Source organism: Monodelphis domestica, chromosome 2, assembly GCF_027887165.1.
Source record: "Monodelphis domestica isolate mMonDom1 chromosome 2, mMonDom1.pri, whole genome shotgun sequence".
In the NCBI taxonomy this organism is placed as follows: Eukaryota; Metazoa; Chordata; class Mammalia; order Didelphimorphia; family Didelphidae; genus Monodelphis; species Monodelphis domestica.
The window spans coordinates 227757116-227769319 of record NC_077228.1 but is presented as its reverse complement, the minus strand read 5'-3'; the positions used below and the strand labels follow the sequence as shown (position 1 = coordinate 227769319).

At 36.2% G+C, this 12204-nt stretch overlaps 1 protein-coding gene and 1 non-coding gene across 2 annotated transcripts in view; both read left to right on the top strand.

The window, feature by feature from the left end:
- PSMD12 (proteasome 26S subunit, non-ATPase 12) overlaps positions 1-12204 on the top strand; it is a 132627-nt gene that overhangs the window by 26304 nt on the left and 94119 nt on the right. The window lies entirely within an intron of this gene.
- On the top strand, positions 8864-9001 carry LOC130457792 (small nucleolar RNA SNORA51). Its single transcript, XR_008917066.1, has one exon. It is a non-coding gene; the product is annotated as a small nucleolar RNA SNORA51 (small nucleolar RNA).

Genomic DNA, 12204 nt, shown 5'->3' with positions numbered 1-12204 from the left:
CACTGAAAGATTTATAGAATCTTGAAATTGCCACTCATTGACAGGTCACATGTTCAATTTCAGACCTTGCTTTATATAGGTGAGCACAATACTGTACAGTAAAGCTAACAGTTTCATAGACCTCTACGTAAAGCAATTTTATGTAATGTAAATTTGTCTAAAGACATGGAGAAAGCTAGAGAGGTGGCTATGCACCTTTGGAGGGAAGAGTTTGATAAATGGTTCATAGGCAAAGTGGGGCTATAGACAGAGAAGTGAGAGTAGGAGGGAACAAGTAGAGGCTGGGGCCATATGGGGGTCTGGCTAGAACTGAGAAGAACATGTTGGGGACAGACATATGTAGGCTGGATATATACAAAGAGAGTAAAGGATGTGCAAGTCATAGGGGCCAGGGGGATAACTCTCAACACCCAGGTGCAGATTGATGGAAGGTAGACATATGGGAGCTGGATATGTGATTGGGTCAGTTGGAATGAGGCAAAGTTCTCTTGGCTCTTGAGCTCTCAAGCCAATTTCTCATTCTGATATCTATGTTCAGCTTTCACTTAGAGGGTTTTTTTTTTAGGGGTTTGGTGGGGGGCAGGAGGCAGCAGAGCACCAAGAGGAGGGGCAGGAATGGAGAGTGAGCACAATACTGTACAGTAAAACTAATGGTTGTTTTTTGTGTTTTGTTTTTTTTTTTGCGGGAATGCAGATTTTTTTCAGACTTCTTTACATAAAATTAATTTTGAATCTTTGTAAAGTGAAAACTGTCTATATAAGTTCTTTTTAGATGACTCAAAATTTTATATTCAGCTCTGTTCTTTCTCTTTAGTTCCAATACAGACTTAGATGATGTGCATATCCCCTTGTATGGACTCAAATACCACTTGTTTAAAAAAAAAACAAACTTCATTTGTTTTCCCCTTCCTTCCAACCTCTAGACATAGCCATTTTTTAGGCACTAAGTTTCACAGTCTTAAAGAGTCATATTTGACTTTATATTGCTCATCACTCTGATATCTAATCAGTTTAAGTCTATTCTAGCTCTGTGATATCTTTCCCCGGGAAATTAGCTGAAGTGCAATATTCTAGGCATGTGGAGAGCTCGGTGGAGTGTTATTAGTGTGTGACAGCTTCTAAATCTAATATTTCACTGGATTAGAACTCACACTTAAGAAAATATTCCTTAATGGTCTGGTCTGAATTGACTAATCTTAATCTATGGAGCTTAATTCAGAAAGGAAGTATGTGATTTTGGGATCTGATAGAGATGCTTAGAAAGAGGAAAATTTCCCTTCAGGTTCCAGGTGCCAGTAAGTGGAATTTAGCCTTTTATAGTTAACTTAAATCTAAGGGACTTATAAAATCTACCTTAATCTAGTAATTATTCTAGTCTTATAAAAGTATATTCTCATTCTAAATTACTATCGAATGATAATTGTTAACAAAATCTTATCAATCTATCCACTAAATCTGTAGTATCTTAATTTTAAGGAAATGTCTATGCTGGTTTGATTTAGCTGTAAAGGGAGGGCCATCTCTATCTAAGGAAGGGGAATTAATCTGTAAGCTAAAGTCATCAAGGAAATCAATAATAATTTGGAGTTTATTCCTTTCAATTTCCCCTTTGATCTTTTAGGAAATACTTTTCCTCATGGATCACTTGGAAATGTTTCCAATTTCTTTATATAGTCCATGTTTTTTAAAGACAGTATGCTTAGGAATTTTGCTTGGGAGTGAATAATTTGAATGATTTTTCTCCCATTTCCATCTTCATTCTTTTTTGAGTGTCATAAGGTAGTGCCTACTGAGGGAGAAATCACTGCTTAGGAAAATAATTGATACCCAATCTTTTATCTATATCCATTCCTGCCAGAAGACATTCAGTAAGACACAAGGGGGAAGTTTTACCTATTGTTTTTTGTACACATATTATCCAACTTGGTCCAGTTTAATGTACCCTCTTTTCAGCATTCCCTTCCAAAGAAAACTTTACATGAAATACAAACTCATTTAGGAATTATCTGGAGATGGTCAAGGGTCTAAGTGATTATTTTGATTAGTTTGCTGGTTTGGAATAATCAGATATGTTAAAATTTACACTATTATATGATGAGCAAAAATAAAAGGAGCAGTAAAGTTTAGAGGGATTATCCCCTCTTTGTTAAATAGGTATGGTATCTTGTCTTCACAGTTATAGGCATGGGGATGGATCCATGGGTCAGGGCCACCATGATGAGTATGATGGCAGTTCCAACATCTATGCTTTCCTAAAAGGTTAGTATTCCTTAAATGAATAGTCTCTTGATTGTGGGTCTTAAGGCAATTTTTTCCTATCGCAATTTGTAGAAAAGGCTGTAGGTGGTAATAGAATAAGTGTCAATAAGCATATACGTGGATTTTTGTGAAATAAAAGGATTAAGGAGAGAAAAATTCATAGGAGACACTTTTTTGGACTTCCTTTGTTTACTATTTTGGGCTTTATATTAGTGATGGTGCTCTGAACAGAGGACTTTATATAGTTTCCCTTTTTCAGTGCAATGGTGATTGATCATTGTGAGTTATATACCACAAGAGAGGACTCCACTTCTCTGTCCACCTGAAGGGCATGTGTGGCAAAATCCTGCTTTTTCTCCTTTTTTGGTTTTACCTGCAGGATGGGTGCAGGTTTAGGTTTATGTACGTATAGTGTGCCACTACTACTTAAAAAAAAATGGTATCACCTTTGAGTGACTCCCTTGCTGGAAAGGTTCAACCAACTGAGTGACATACTAACAGGCAGATTTGAGCATATTAATAAAATCAATTTTGAGATGTTCAAAAGGAATGAGGGACCTAAAGCCATGTTAATTGTAGATTTGACAAATATAAGAATAACAGATTCATGTTGCCAAAGAGGTGATACCTGGGGCAACCCAAACTTTATTGAGTCTACCATTCCCAGAGTGCCAAAATGACTCCCCTTATGAATAAAGAGGCATACTTGGTGGTAGAAACTTCTGAGAAAGGATCTTGCCTTGCTTTGAATTTTTCCTCCCAAATTTTAATTTCTCCATCAGTGTAGACAAGAAAAAGAACATGGTGGAGTAGGAGAGAATGATCTTTGGTATTGTTAGTTGGTGGGTTGAAGGGATAAACATGGATTGGTTTGGTAACAGTTGTTTCCTTTTCTACAGCATCTGCTTGAGTAACTGGATTACTTCCTTGAATGTGAACTGAGTAATGAATAACAGCTAAGGCCTTGGGTAGATGGCTAGCAGAGGGGAGGGCCTTAATGAAGTCAGAATTAATAATCACTTTACCAGAGGAGATGAGAAATCCTCTCTGGAGCCAAAGCATTCTAGTAGCATGGCATGCTCCAAAGTATAGCAAGAATCTTCTCTAAATATTTACCCTTTGTTCCTCAGAAAGATGGCAAGCTTATGTGAGTGCTATGTTTAGCTGCCTGAACACTAAAGTTAGAAGGTAGATATACTGACCATATAGTGCTATCTGAGCTGAGATGCCAGCAGATCCTGTGTGGTGTTCTTAATTTATCCAAAAGAGAGATCAATCCATGAGAATATTATATTTGGGTCTTAAAAGAGATATCTGAGAGATTGCTGCACGGTTTCAATGATGGAGGTATCACAGTGACAGTCACAGAATGGCTCTTCTGACACAAGGAGATCAGGAAGTAGAGTGACTGGATTTTAAGACAGAACATTGTTTTATGGTAGCATTTTATTTTACCTAATAAAGTAATTTCATATCTGGTAAGTCTGGTCAGAAAAGGCTTGGGTGTGGTATCTTAAATACAAGGCCTCAACTTCATGAGGGCATAAGATAACAAGTATAGCACCCCAAACTGAAGATAAAGCTAGGATTAGAAACCTGGGATACTGGAAGGATGATGGTAACTTTGGCAGAAATAGATGAGCTTGATAGATGATGGAGACAAATAGCTTGTGGGTCGCTGAACCAGGATGAGAAGAATGACTCTGGGATTACAGAAGGTTCTGGCCAACAGAGAGACGCAGAAAATCCTCTTGCTGGGCAGAGACAAAGTTTAATGATTTGGGGTACATACTTTATAGGGAAAATGACATAGGCTAAGGCATTAGGTAAGTTTTTTGTAGGGACAATGGTTAGTAATGATTTACAAAATGGAGACAATGGATTTAGATGACCTCTGTGGTTCTGAAATAATTATTTGGTAGTTTGATTGGTATGTCACTGAATAAATTAATATAGGGTAGAATCGGCATATTTACTCTATTGACTTATCCTACTCATGAGCATTTAATGTTTTTCCAGTTGTTTAGATCTGACTTAATTCATATGAAAAGTGTTTTGTAATTGTATTCTTATAGTTACTAGGTTTCTCTTGGCAGGTAGACCCTGTGAAGGGTTAAAGTTTTAGGATAGGAGTTTGAACAAAAGTCAGGAGAGCAGCTTCTTAAATGCAAAATGCTTTGTTTATTATTAGGAAAATAAGGATAGGAAATAGAAAGGAGGAAAGTGAGAGTAGTTTTATAATAACTTATAACTATACCTAAGATCCCAATCCTAACTAAAAATTTCTAGAAAACCCTAAATTTCTCTACCTTTGAGGGCAGTGCCTTCTGCTAGAGCCAGGCTTCTGGCCTAACTTTTCTACTCTTACTATCTAATAATTTACCCACGATCTATCTCTCTGCCCAAGATAATCAATAATCAGTGAGGCTATTAAGGCCTTAAATCTGTTTCTCAGTCCCAGAGAGAGCAAGCCACACACTCCTTTCCCCATGGGACTCAGAGACCAAAAAAACCCTCTTTCCAACTGCCAGCTGTAACTGACTAACTCTTTTTTTTTTCTAAATAATATTTTATTTGATCATTTCCAAGCCTTATTCATTAGAGACAAAGATCATTTTCTTCTCCCCCTCCCCCCATAGCCAACGCATGATTCCACTGGGTATCACATGTGTTCTTGATTCGAACCCATTGCCATGTTGTTAATATTTGCATCAGAGTGTTCGTTTAGAGTCTCTCCTCAGACATGTCCCCTCAACCACTGTAGTCAAGCAGTTGCTTTTCCTAGGTGTTTTTACTCCCACAGTTTGTCCTCTGTTTGTGGATAGTGTTTTTCTCCTAGATCCCTGCAGGTTGTTCAGGGACATTACACCGCCACTAATGGAGAAGTCCATTACGTTCGATTATACCACAGTGTATTAGTCTCTGTGTACAATGTTCTCCTGGTTCTGCTCCTCTCGCTCTGCATCACTTCCTGGAGGTCGTTCCAGTTCCCATGGAATTCCTCCACTTTATTATTCCTTTTAGCACAATACTATTCCATCACCAACATATACCACAATTTGTTCAGCCATTCCCCAATTGATGGGCATCCCCTCGTTTTCCAATTTTTGGCCACCACAAAGAACGCAGCTATGAATAACTGACTAACTCTTAGCCACACTCTTCTGTCACTAACTGAGAGTTTACACTCTTACTCAGAAATCTTTTTGCTCCCTTGCCTCTTAAATAGAAAAAGGGAAAAATTAAGAAAAACTCTCTTAATACCCCTATGTATTTTCTGTTGTCTGCAGTTATTTTAAATAAAATGTCTTGCTATTAGACTTTATTAGTTGCAAATGTAGAAATGCTGATTATTTCTGTAGTTTTACTTTATATCTTGCAATTTTGCTAGAGTTGTTAATTGTTTTGATTAGTTTTTGGTTGATTCTCTTGGATTCTCTAAGTATACTTTTATCATCTTTAAAGAGTTTAGTTTCCTTATTGCCTGTTCTAATTCCTTATTTTCTTTTTTCTTCTTTTATTGCTATAGCTAGTATTTCTAGTACAATATTGAATAGGAGCAGTGATTATTTATCATTGTAAAGAAAACTCCATTTGTTCCAGTGTTCTCTAGTGTTTATAATTGGACTAGGTATTGTTTTTGTCAGAAGCTTTTTCTGCATCTATTGAGGTAATGACATGGTTTCTGTTAGTCTGGTTATGAATATAGTCAATTATGCTGATGGTTTTCATAATACTGAAACAGGTGTGAATTCCTGGTATAAAACTTACATGATGATTAGTGTATATACTGTGATATACTTGTGATATACTGCTATAAATTCCTTGTCAGTATTTTATTTTAAAATTTTTAATCAATATTCATTAGAGAGATGGATCTGTATCTGTGGTGGCAAACCTATAGCAAAGCAGAGTGACAGAGGGGGCACTCAGAGCCCTCTCTGTGGACATTCATGATGTTGCCCCAGCACAGAGTTCACCAGAGTTTGTTCCTAGAAAGTCAGAGGGACGTGGGGCTGGGCTGCTCCCCTCCCCATCTCCACATACTCCTGAGGACTTTTTTTTTCATTTTCTATTTAATCAATTAATTTAGAATATTTTTCCATGGTTACATGATTCATGACCTTTCCCTCCCCACCTCCCTCCCCACTCCTGTTTCACTGTTCAAAACCTATTTTCCTATTATTAATATTTACAATAGAATGATCATTTAAAGTCAACATCCCCAATCATATCCCCATCGAACTATGTGATCAATTATATGGTTTTTTTGTTGTTTTTTTGTGTGTGTGTTTCTACTCCCGTTCTTTCTCTGGATTTGGATAGCATTCTTTCTTATAAGTCCTGAGGACATTTCTTATATCACTCACCTCTCTTAAAGATTTGTCCCCCCCTTTTTTATCTTCCTTATTTAGGCATCAGCACCCATGTTTTTGTCATAGAAGGAAATTGGTAGAGTTCCTTCACCTGTTTTCCCATACTGTTTATATATAGTTTAGGTCTTTAACGGTTAGAATTTATTTGTGAATCCTTTTGGCCTTGGGAGCTTTTTTCTTAGAGAAAATTGATGGCTTGTTCAATTTCTTGTTATGAGATAAGTTTGTTTAAATATTCTATTTCCTCTTCTGTAAATCTGTACAATTTATATTTTTAAAAATAGCCATCCATTTTCCTTGGATCATCAGACTTATTGCCAAAATATTGAGCAAAATAACTTCTAATAACTGCTTTAATTTCCTCATTTGTTATGTATTCATTCTATTCATTTTTCATGCAGGAAATTTGGTTTTCTTTTATAACATCTTATTAACCAAAGGTTTATCTATTTTATTACTTTTTATATTTCCTTGTCTTATTTATTATTATTAGTTAATTGGTTTCTTACTTTCAATTTTATTAATCTCTCCTTTTATCTTCAGGATTTCTAATTTGGTGTTTAATTGGAGATTTTGAATTTATTCTTTTTCTAGCTTTTTTAAAAATTTTATTTGCTGTAGCAGTCCATACCTATCTAGGGACCAGGGAAACAGAATGTAAAGATTGTCTTAGAAGAGAGCATGCTCAGTCTTGCGCATGGCTGGGAAAGCCTCTGACCCTTGACCCCAGCTTCCCCCAGGTTAGGGGGGAAAACAGGTTTCTTTGTGTTCACCTGGCTAAGAGAAACCACACCTATACCTTGTCATTAACCAATGATAATCATCCCTATGTATTGTGTATATTTGCATATCAAAGAGATTGAATACAGGGCCACAGCAAGCTCCGCCCCCTCTTCCTCTCTTGGATCTTAGCTCTCACTGATGTCTGTCCTTCCTTATCTCCCTCTCCCACCTGGGACCTGGCTTTTGGCCAGGCACTCTCTTTTCTCTATCATGTCTCCAACCTGGGTGGTATTAATTGTGGATCTTAGGATGGATCATGCCTCTGCGACATCCTAAAGATCAGGGTTATGCTGTGGCCCTATTATAATCAATAAGGCCTGGTTTCTGACTCATTTCTGCCACCTCATATCTATAACTTGGCTCCACCACACCCCTCGGGGTATCCAAAACTTCTATCCTTTTTCTATCTTCCTACCTTGAAGCTTCTCGTGGGTTCAGGGAGCCTCATTTGCCTGCCCAAGTCATTGATCTGCCCTTTCTCTAGCCTATTGATATAAGCATTTAGAAATAGAAATTCTCTCCTAAGTACTCCTTTGGCTCCATCTGAAAATTTTTGGTATATTGTCTCCTTGTTCTCATTCTCTTTAATGAAATTGTTAGTGATTTCTATGATTTGTTCTATGACCCACTTGTACAGAATATGATTATTTAGTTTTCTTTTAATTTTTATTCTTTAGTCTATAGGCCTTTGTTAAGTGTAATTTTTTTTTAGCATTATGCTCTAAAAAGGGCACCTGGGTGGCTCAGTGGATTGAGAGCCAGGCCTAGAGATGGGAGGTCCTGGGTTCAAATCTGGCCTTAGACACTTCCCAGCTGTGTGACCCTGGGCAAGTCACTTGACCCCCATTGCCTACACCTTACCACTCTTCTGCCTTGGAACCAATACACAGTATTGGTTCCAAGACAGAAGGTAAGGGTTTTAAAAAAAATAAAAAGATTGCATTTAATATATCTGCTTTTCTGCATTTGGTTGTGAGGAGTTTATGCCCCTACATTGTTTTTGTCAGTCAGTTTGGTCAGTCAGTAAACATTTTTTAAACCTTACTTTATGTGCTATCAGCGTATTATTTCTTTTGAAAAAAAAAAACAAACCCAAGTTTCCTGCCTTTAAGGATGGTAAAGAAAACATACAAAAAAATAATTCCACATGTAAGTTATATAGAGTATAAATGGAAGAAATCTCAGAAGGAAAGTACTAGTTGAATGAGTGGTAGGGATGAGGAGATAGCCAAGAAAGACATTTCATAGAACATCAGAGTTGAGTTGTTTTGAACCATGGTGGGTTAGAGGTGGCCAAAGCATTATATACATGGAGACAGCCAGTAGTAAGGCATTATAAGTGCTATAATCTTCCTCATCTGTTACAAGAGAACATCCCTTACAATGAAAATTTAGCAAAACCTAAACCAATTTATTTAAAAAGTTTGGCATTAGAACAATGTCCACACCTCCTATTGCTTACCACAGAGTGGTTATTCTTTGAACAGATTATATAGGAAAAGGAGGCAGAGAAACTTTTCTCTTGTACTCCTCAGTCAGGACCTTGTGTGTGCCCGAGCTGTATTGTGAAAGGAGAGAGAGTGAATAAAAAGTTTATCACCATAGTTCTAACTTTACAGAAAAGTATGGGGAGGCATCTTCTGACTGCTTCTTTGAGGCCAAATTTGATCATTATAATTTCAAAGCATTCTGTGTGACCCTGGGCAAGTCACTTAACCCCCATTGCCTACACCTTACCACTCTTCTGCCTTAGAGCCAGTACACAGTATTGACTCCAAGATGGAAGGTAAGGGTTTTTAAAAAATAATAATTTCAAAGCATTGAGTTTCAATTGTTTTGTTGTTATTTTCTGTTTAAGTTGGTGGGTTTTTTTTATGGTTCTGCTAATTTTACTTTATGGTTCTGCTAATTTTACTTTAAAAAATTAATGTATTTAGAATCTTTTTCCATGGTTACATGATTCATGATCTTTCCCACCCCTTTTTCTTCTCTCCTCCCTGAGCTGACAAGCAATTCCACTTGTATCATTGTTCAAAACTTTATTTCCATATTATTTGTATTTGCCACAGAGTAATCTTTTAAAGCCAAAAATTCCAGTCATATCTCCACTGAACCATGCAATATGTTTTGTTTTACTGCATTTCTACTCCCCTGGTTCTTTTTTCTGGAGGTGGATAGAGTCCTTTCTCATAAGTCCCTCAGAATTGTCCTGGTTCATTGCCTTGCTATTAGTAGAAAAGTCTGTTGCATTTGATTATTCTACAATGTTTCATTTTCTGTGTACAGTGTTCTCCTGGTTCTGCTCATTTCACTCTGCATCAATTCCTGGAGGTCTTTCCAGTTCATATAGAAATCCTCCAGTTCATCATTTCTTTCTGTTAATTTTACTTTGCATAAATTTATGTACATTTCCCCCTGTTACTCTGTATTTATCATTTTCACTTTTTCATGCAATAAAGCAATATTCTATCATGTTCATGCACCACAATTTATTTTGCTAATTCTAATTCACAGGAATCTACTTTGTCTCTGGGTTTTTGCTACCACATGCAAAAAAAATTACCATAAGAGTTTTGGTGTATGTGGAACCTTTGTTTTTATCTAACTTTTTTGAAGTATGTGACCAGTATTGAAATTTCTGGGTCTAATGGTGGTTGGTTATCATTTTTCAGTCATGTGCCCCATTTGGGATTTTCTTAGCAAAGATACTGGAATAGTTTGCCATTTCTTTCATCAGCACGAGCCGCGTTTTTTAGATGAGGAACTCAGGCTTGCCCAGTGTCATATAGATAGTGTCTATGGCCAGATTTGAATTCAGAAAGATGAGTCTTTCCTGACTTCATACCCAGTACTTTATCAACTGTGTCATTCATATCTATATTAATGATGTATTAGTGTATCCTTCTTTATACAATCCTTCCAACATCTACTATTCCCATCTTTTTTCTTTTTTGTTAAATGTTAGGTGAAATTTCAGGATTTTGTTGGATTTCATATTTTAGTATTAGTGATTTTGAATGTTTTTTCAATTGCTTTGTAATAGGTGACATTTCTTTTGGGGAATTATTTGTTGATAACCTGTGATTACTTTTCTATTAGAGAACAATGTTTGGTCTTATATATTTCGGTTAGTTGCCTTTGCATCTTAGATATCAGACTGTTAGCAGGATTATATGATATAGCATTTCCCCCCTCCCTCCCCACATTTCACCATTTCCCTTAGTTTTTGTGCATAGAAGAGGTTTTCAATTTCATGTAATCAAAATTCTCTAGTTTTGTAATTGCCTCTATATCCTCTGTCTTGTTTAGTTAAGAATCCATCTCCTATCCATAGCTGGGAAAGTATATGATCTACTTCACTTCTTCTTTTCTTATGATATAATCTTTAATATTCAGGTCACACTATTCATTTTGAAATTGGTCTGATTTTTTGGCTTAAACTAACGTCTCTTAGTTTTTTTGGTTTTCCTAATAATCTTGTCACATAAGGCATCCTTTCTTAAGTAACACATATCTGGGTTTATTGAACATGGGTTATTGAGCTAAAATTATTTTTGATTCTTCCTCATCTAGGCTATTCAATTGACCTACTTTTCTATTTTTAATACTAATGCCAAATGCTTTTGATGATTGCTACTTCATTATATATAGTTCATTGTTTCTTTTGATATTCCAGATCTTTTGTTCTACCAAATTAATTGTTATTATTTTTTCTAACTTCTTTGTATCTCTTGATAGTTTGATTAGTGTAACATTGCAAAGATTATCCTACTTAAGAAGCGAGAGGAATAAGCATTTATCAAGGGCCTGCTTTGTGGCAGGTACAGGTCTAAGTGCTCAACGAATATTATCTCATTCACTTCCTGGGGCAAATGAAGTAAAAAGCAATCAGACCAGGAGAAAGGAGTGAGCAAGACTATACCCTAGAACTGTCAGAGGTCCAGTTTGAACTTCCTGGATTTCTAAATGGTTTCACTACCTAAAGTTTCTCTTCATGTTAATCTATCCATTCCAATTCACAGCTGCCAAAATGATTTTTCTAACGTCTATGGCATCCCCTCAGTAAGTATCTATGATTCCCTATTATGTCTAGAATCATAAATAATAAACTCTTCTTTTTGGAATAGTTCATTACAACTTGGCCCCTTCCTATCTTTCTAAACTTCTTATTTGTCAAGAACTATACTGGATGTATCTTATTCCTGGGATGCTTTTCCCCCCTAACCACTGCCTCTTAGAATCTCCATCATCCCCTTCTCTTGTTGATCTTTTGGTCAGACAGTATTTCTTCTTTGTTGCTTATAAACTTGCCCATCTTTAAAAAAAACCCTCAGTAATAACAACTATCTAATATATTTCCTCCCTTTCACAGCTCAACTTAAAAATTTTAGTTTCCTGTCATTTTCATTCTAGTTGAATCCTTGTTAGGGAAAAATCAAATCCAGAATAGAATTTTTCTTTTCATTCTTCTGTCTTTTGAAGGTTGAAATTGTCATTGAGGCAAGTCAGGAAATTTTTGGCACTTTACCTGAAGTCCACTATTAGTTTTATTTCATGTTTCTATACCGGTTTGTGTTTTGTTTGCTGAACTGTTTCTCTTCAGATTTTTTCTAGTATACATTGATGATCATTTGACACATCATCTTTTCTTCTTACTTTTTACTATTCCTCATGTTTCTCACTTTGTTCCTTTTATTTCTTTGTAGGAATATAGCTTCCTACTAAACAAGATTACTGTTTCTCATTACCCTTTCATGTATCCCAATACCTTTTGAATACAGAATTT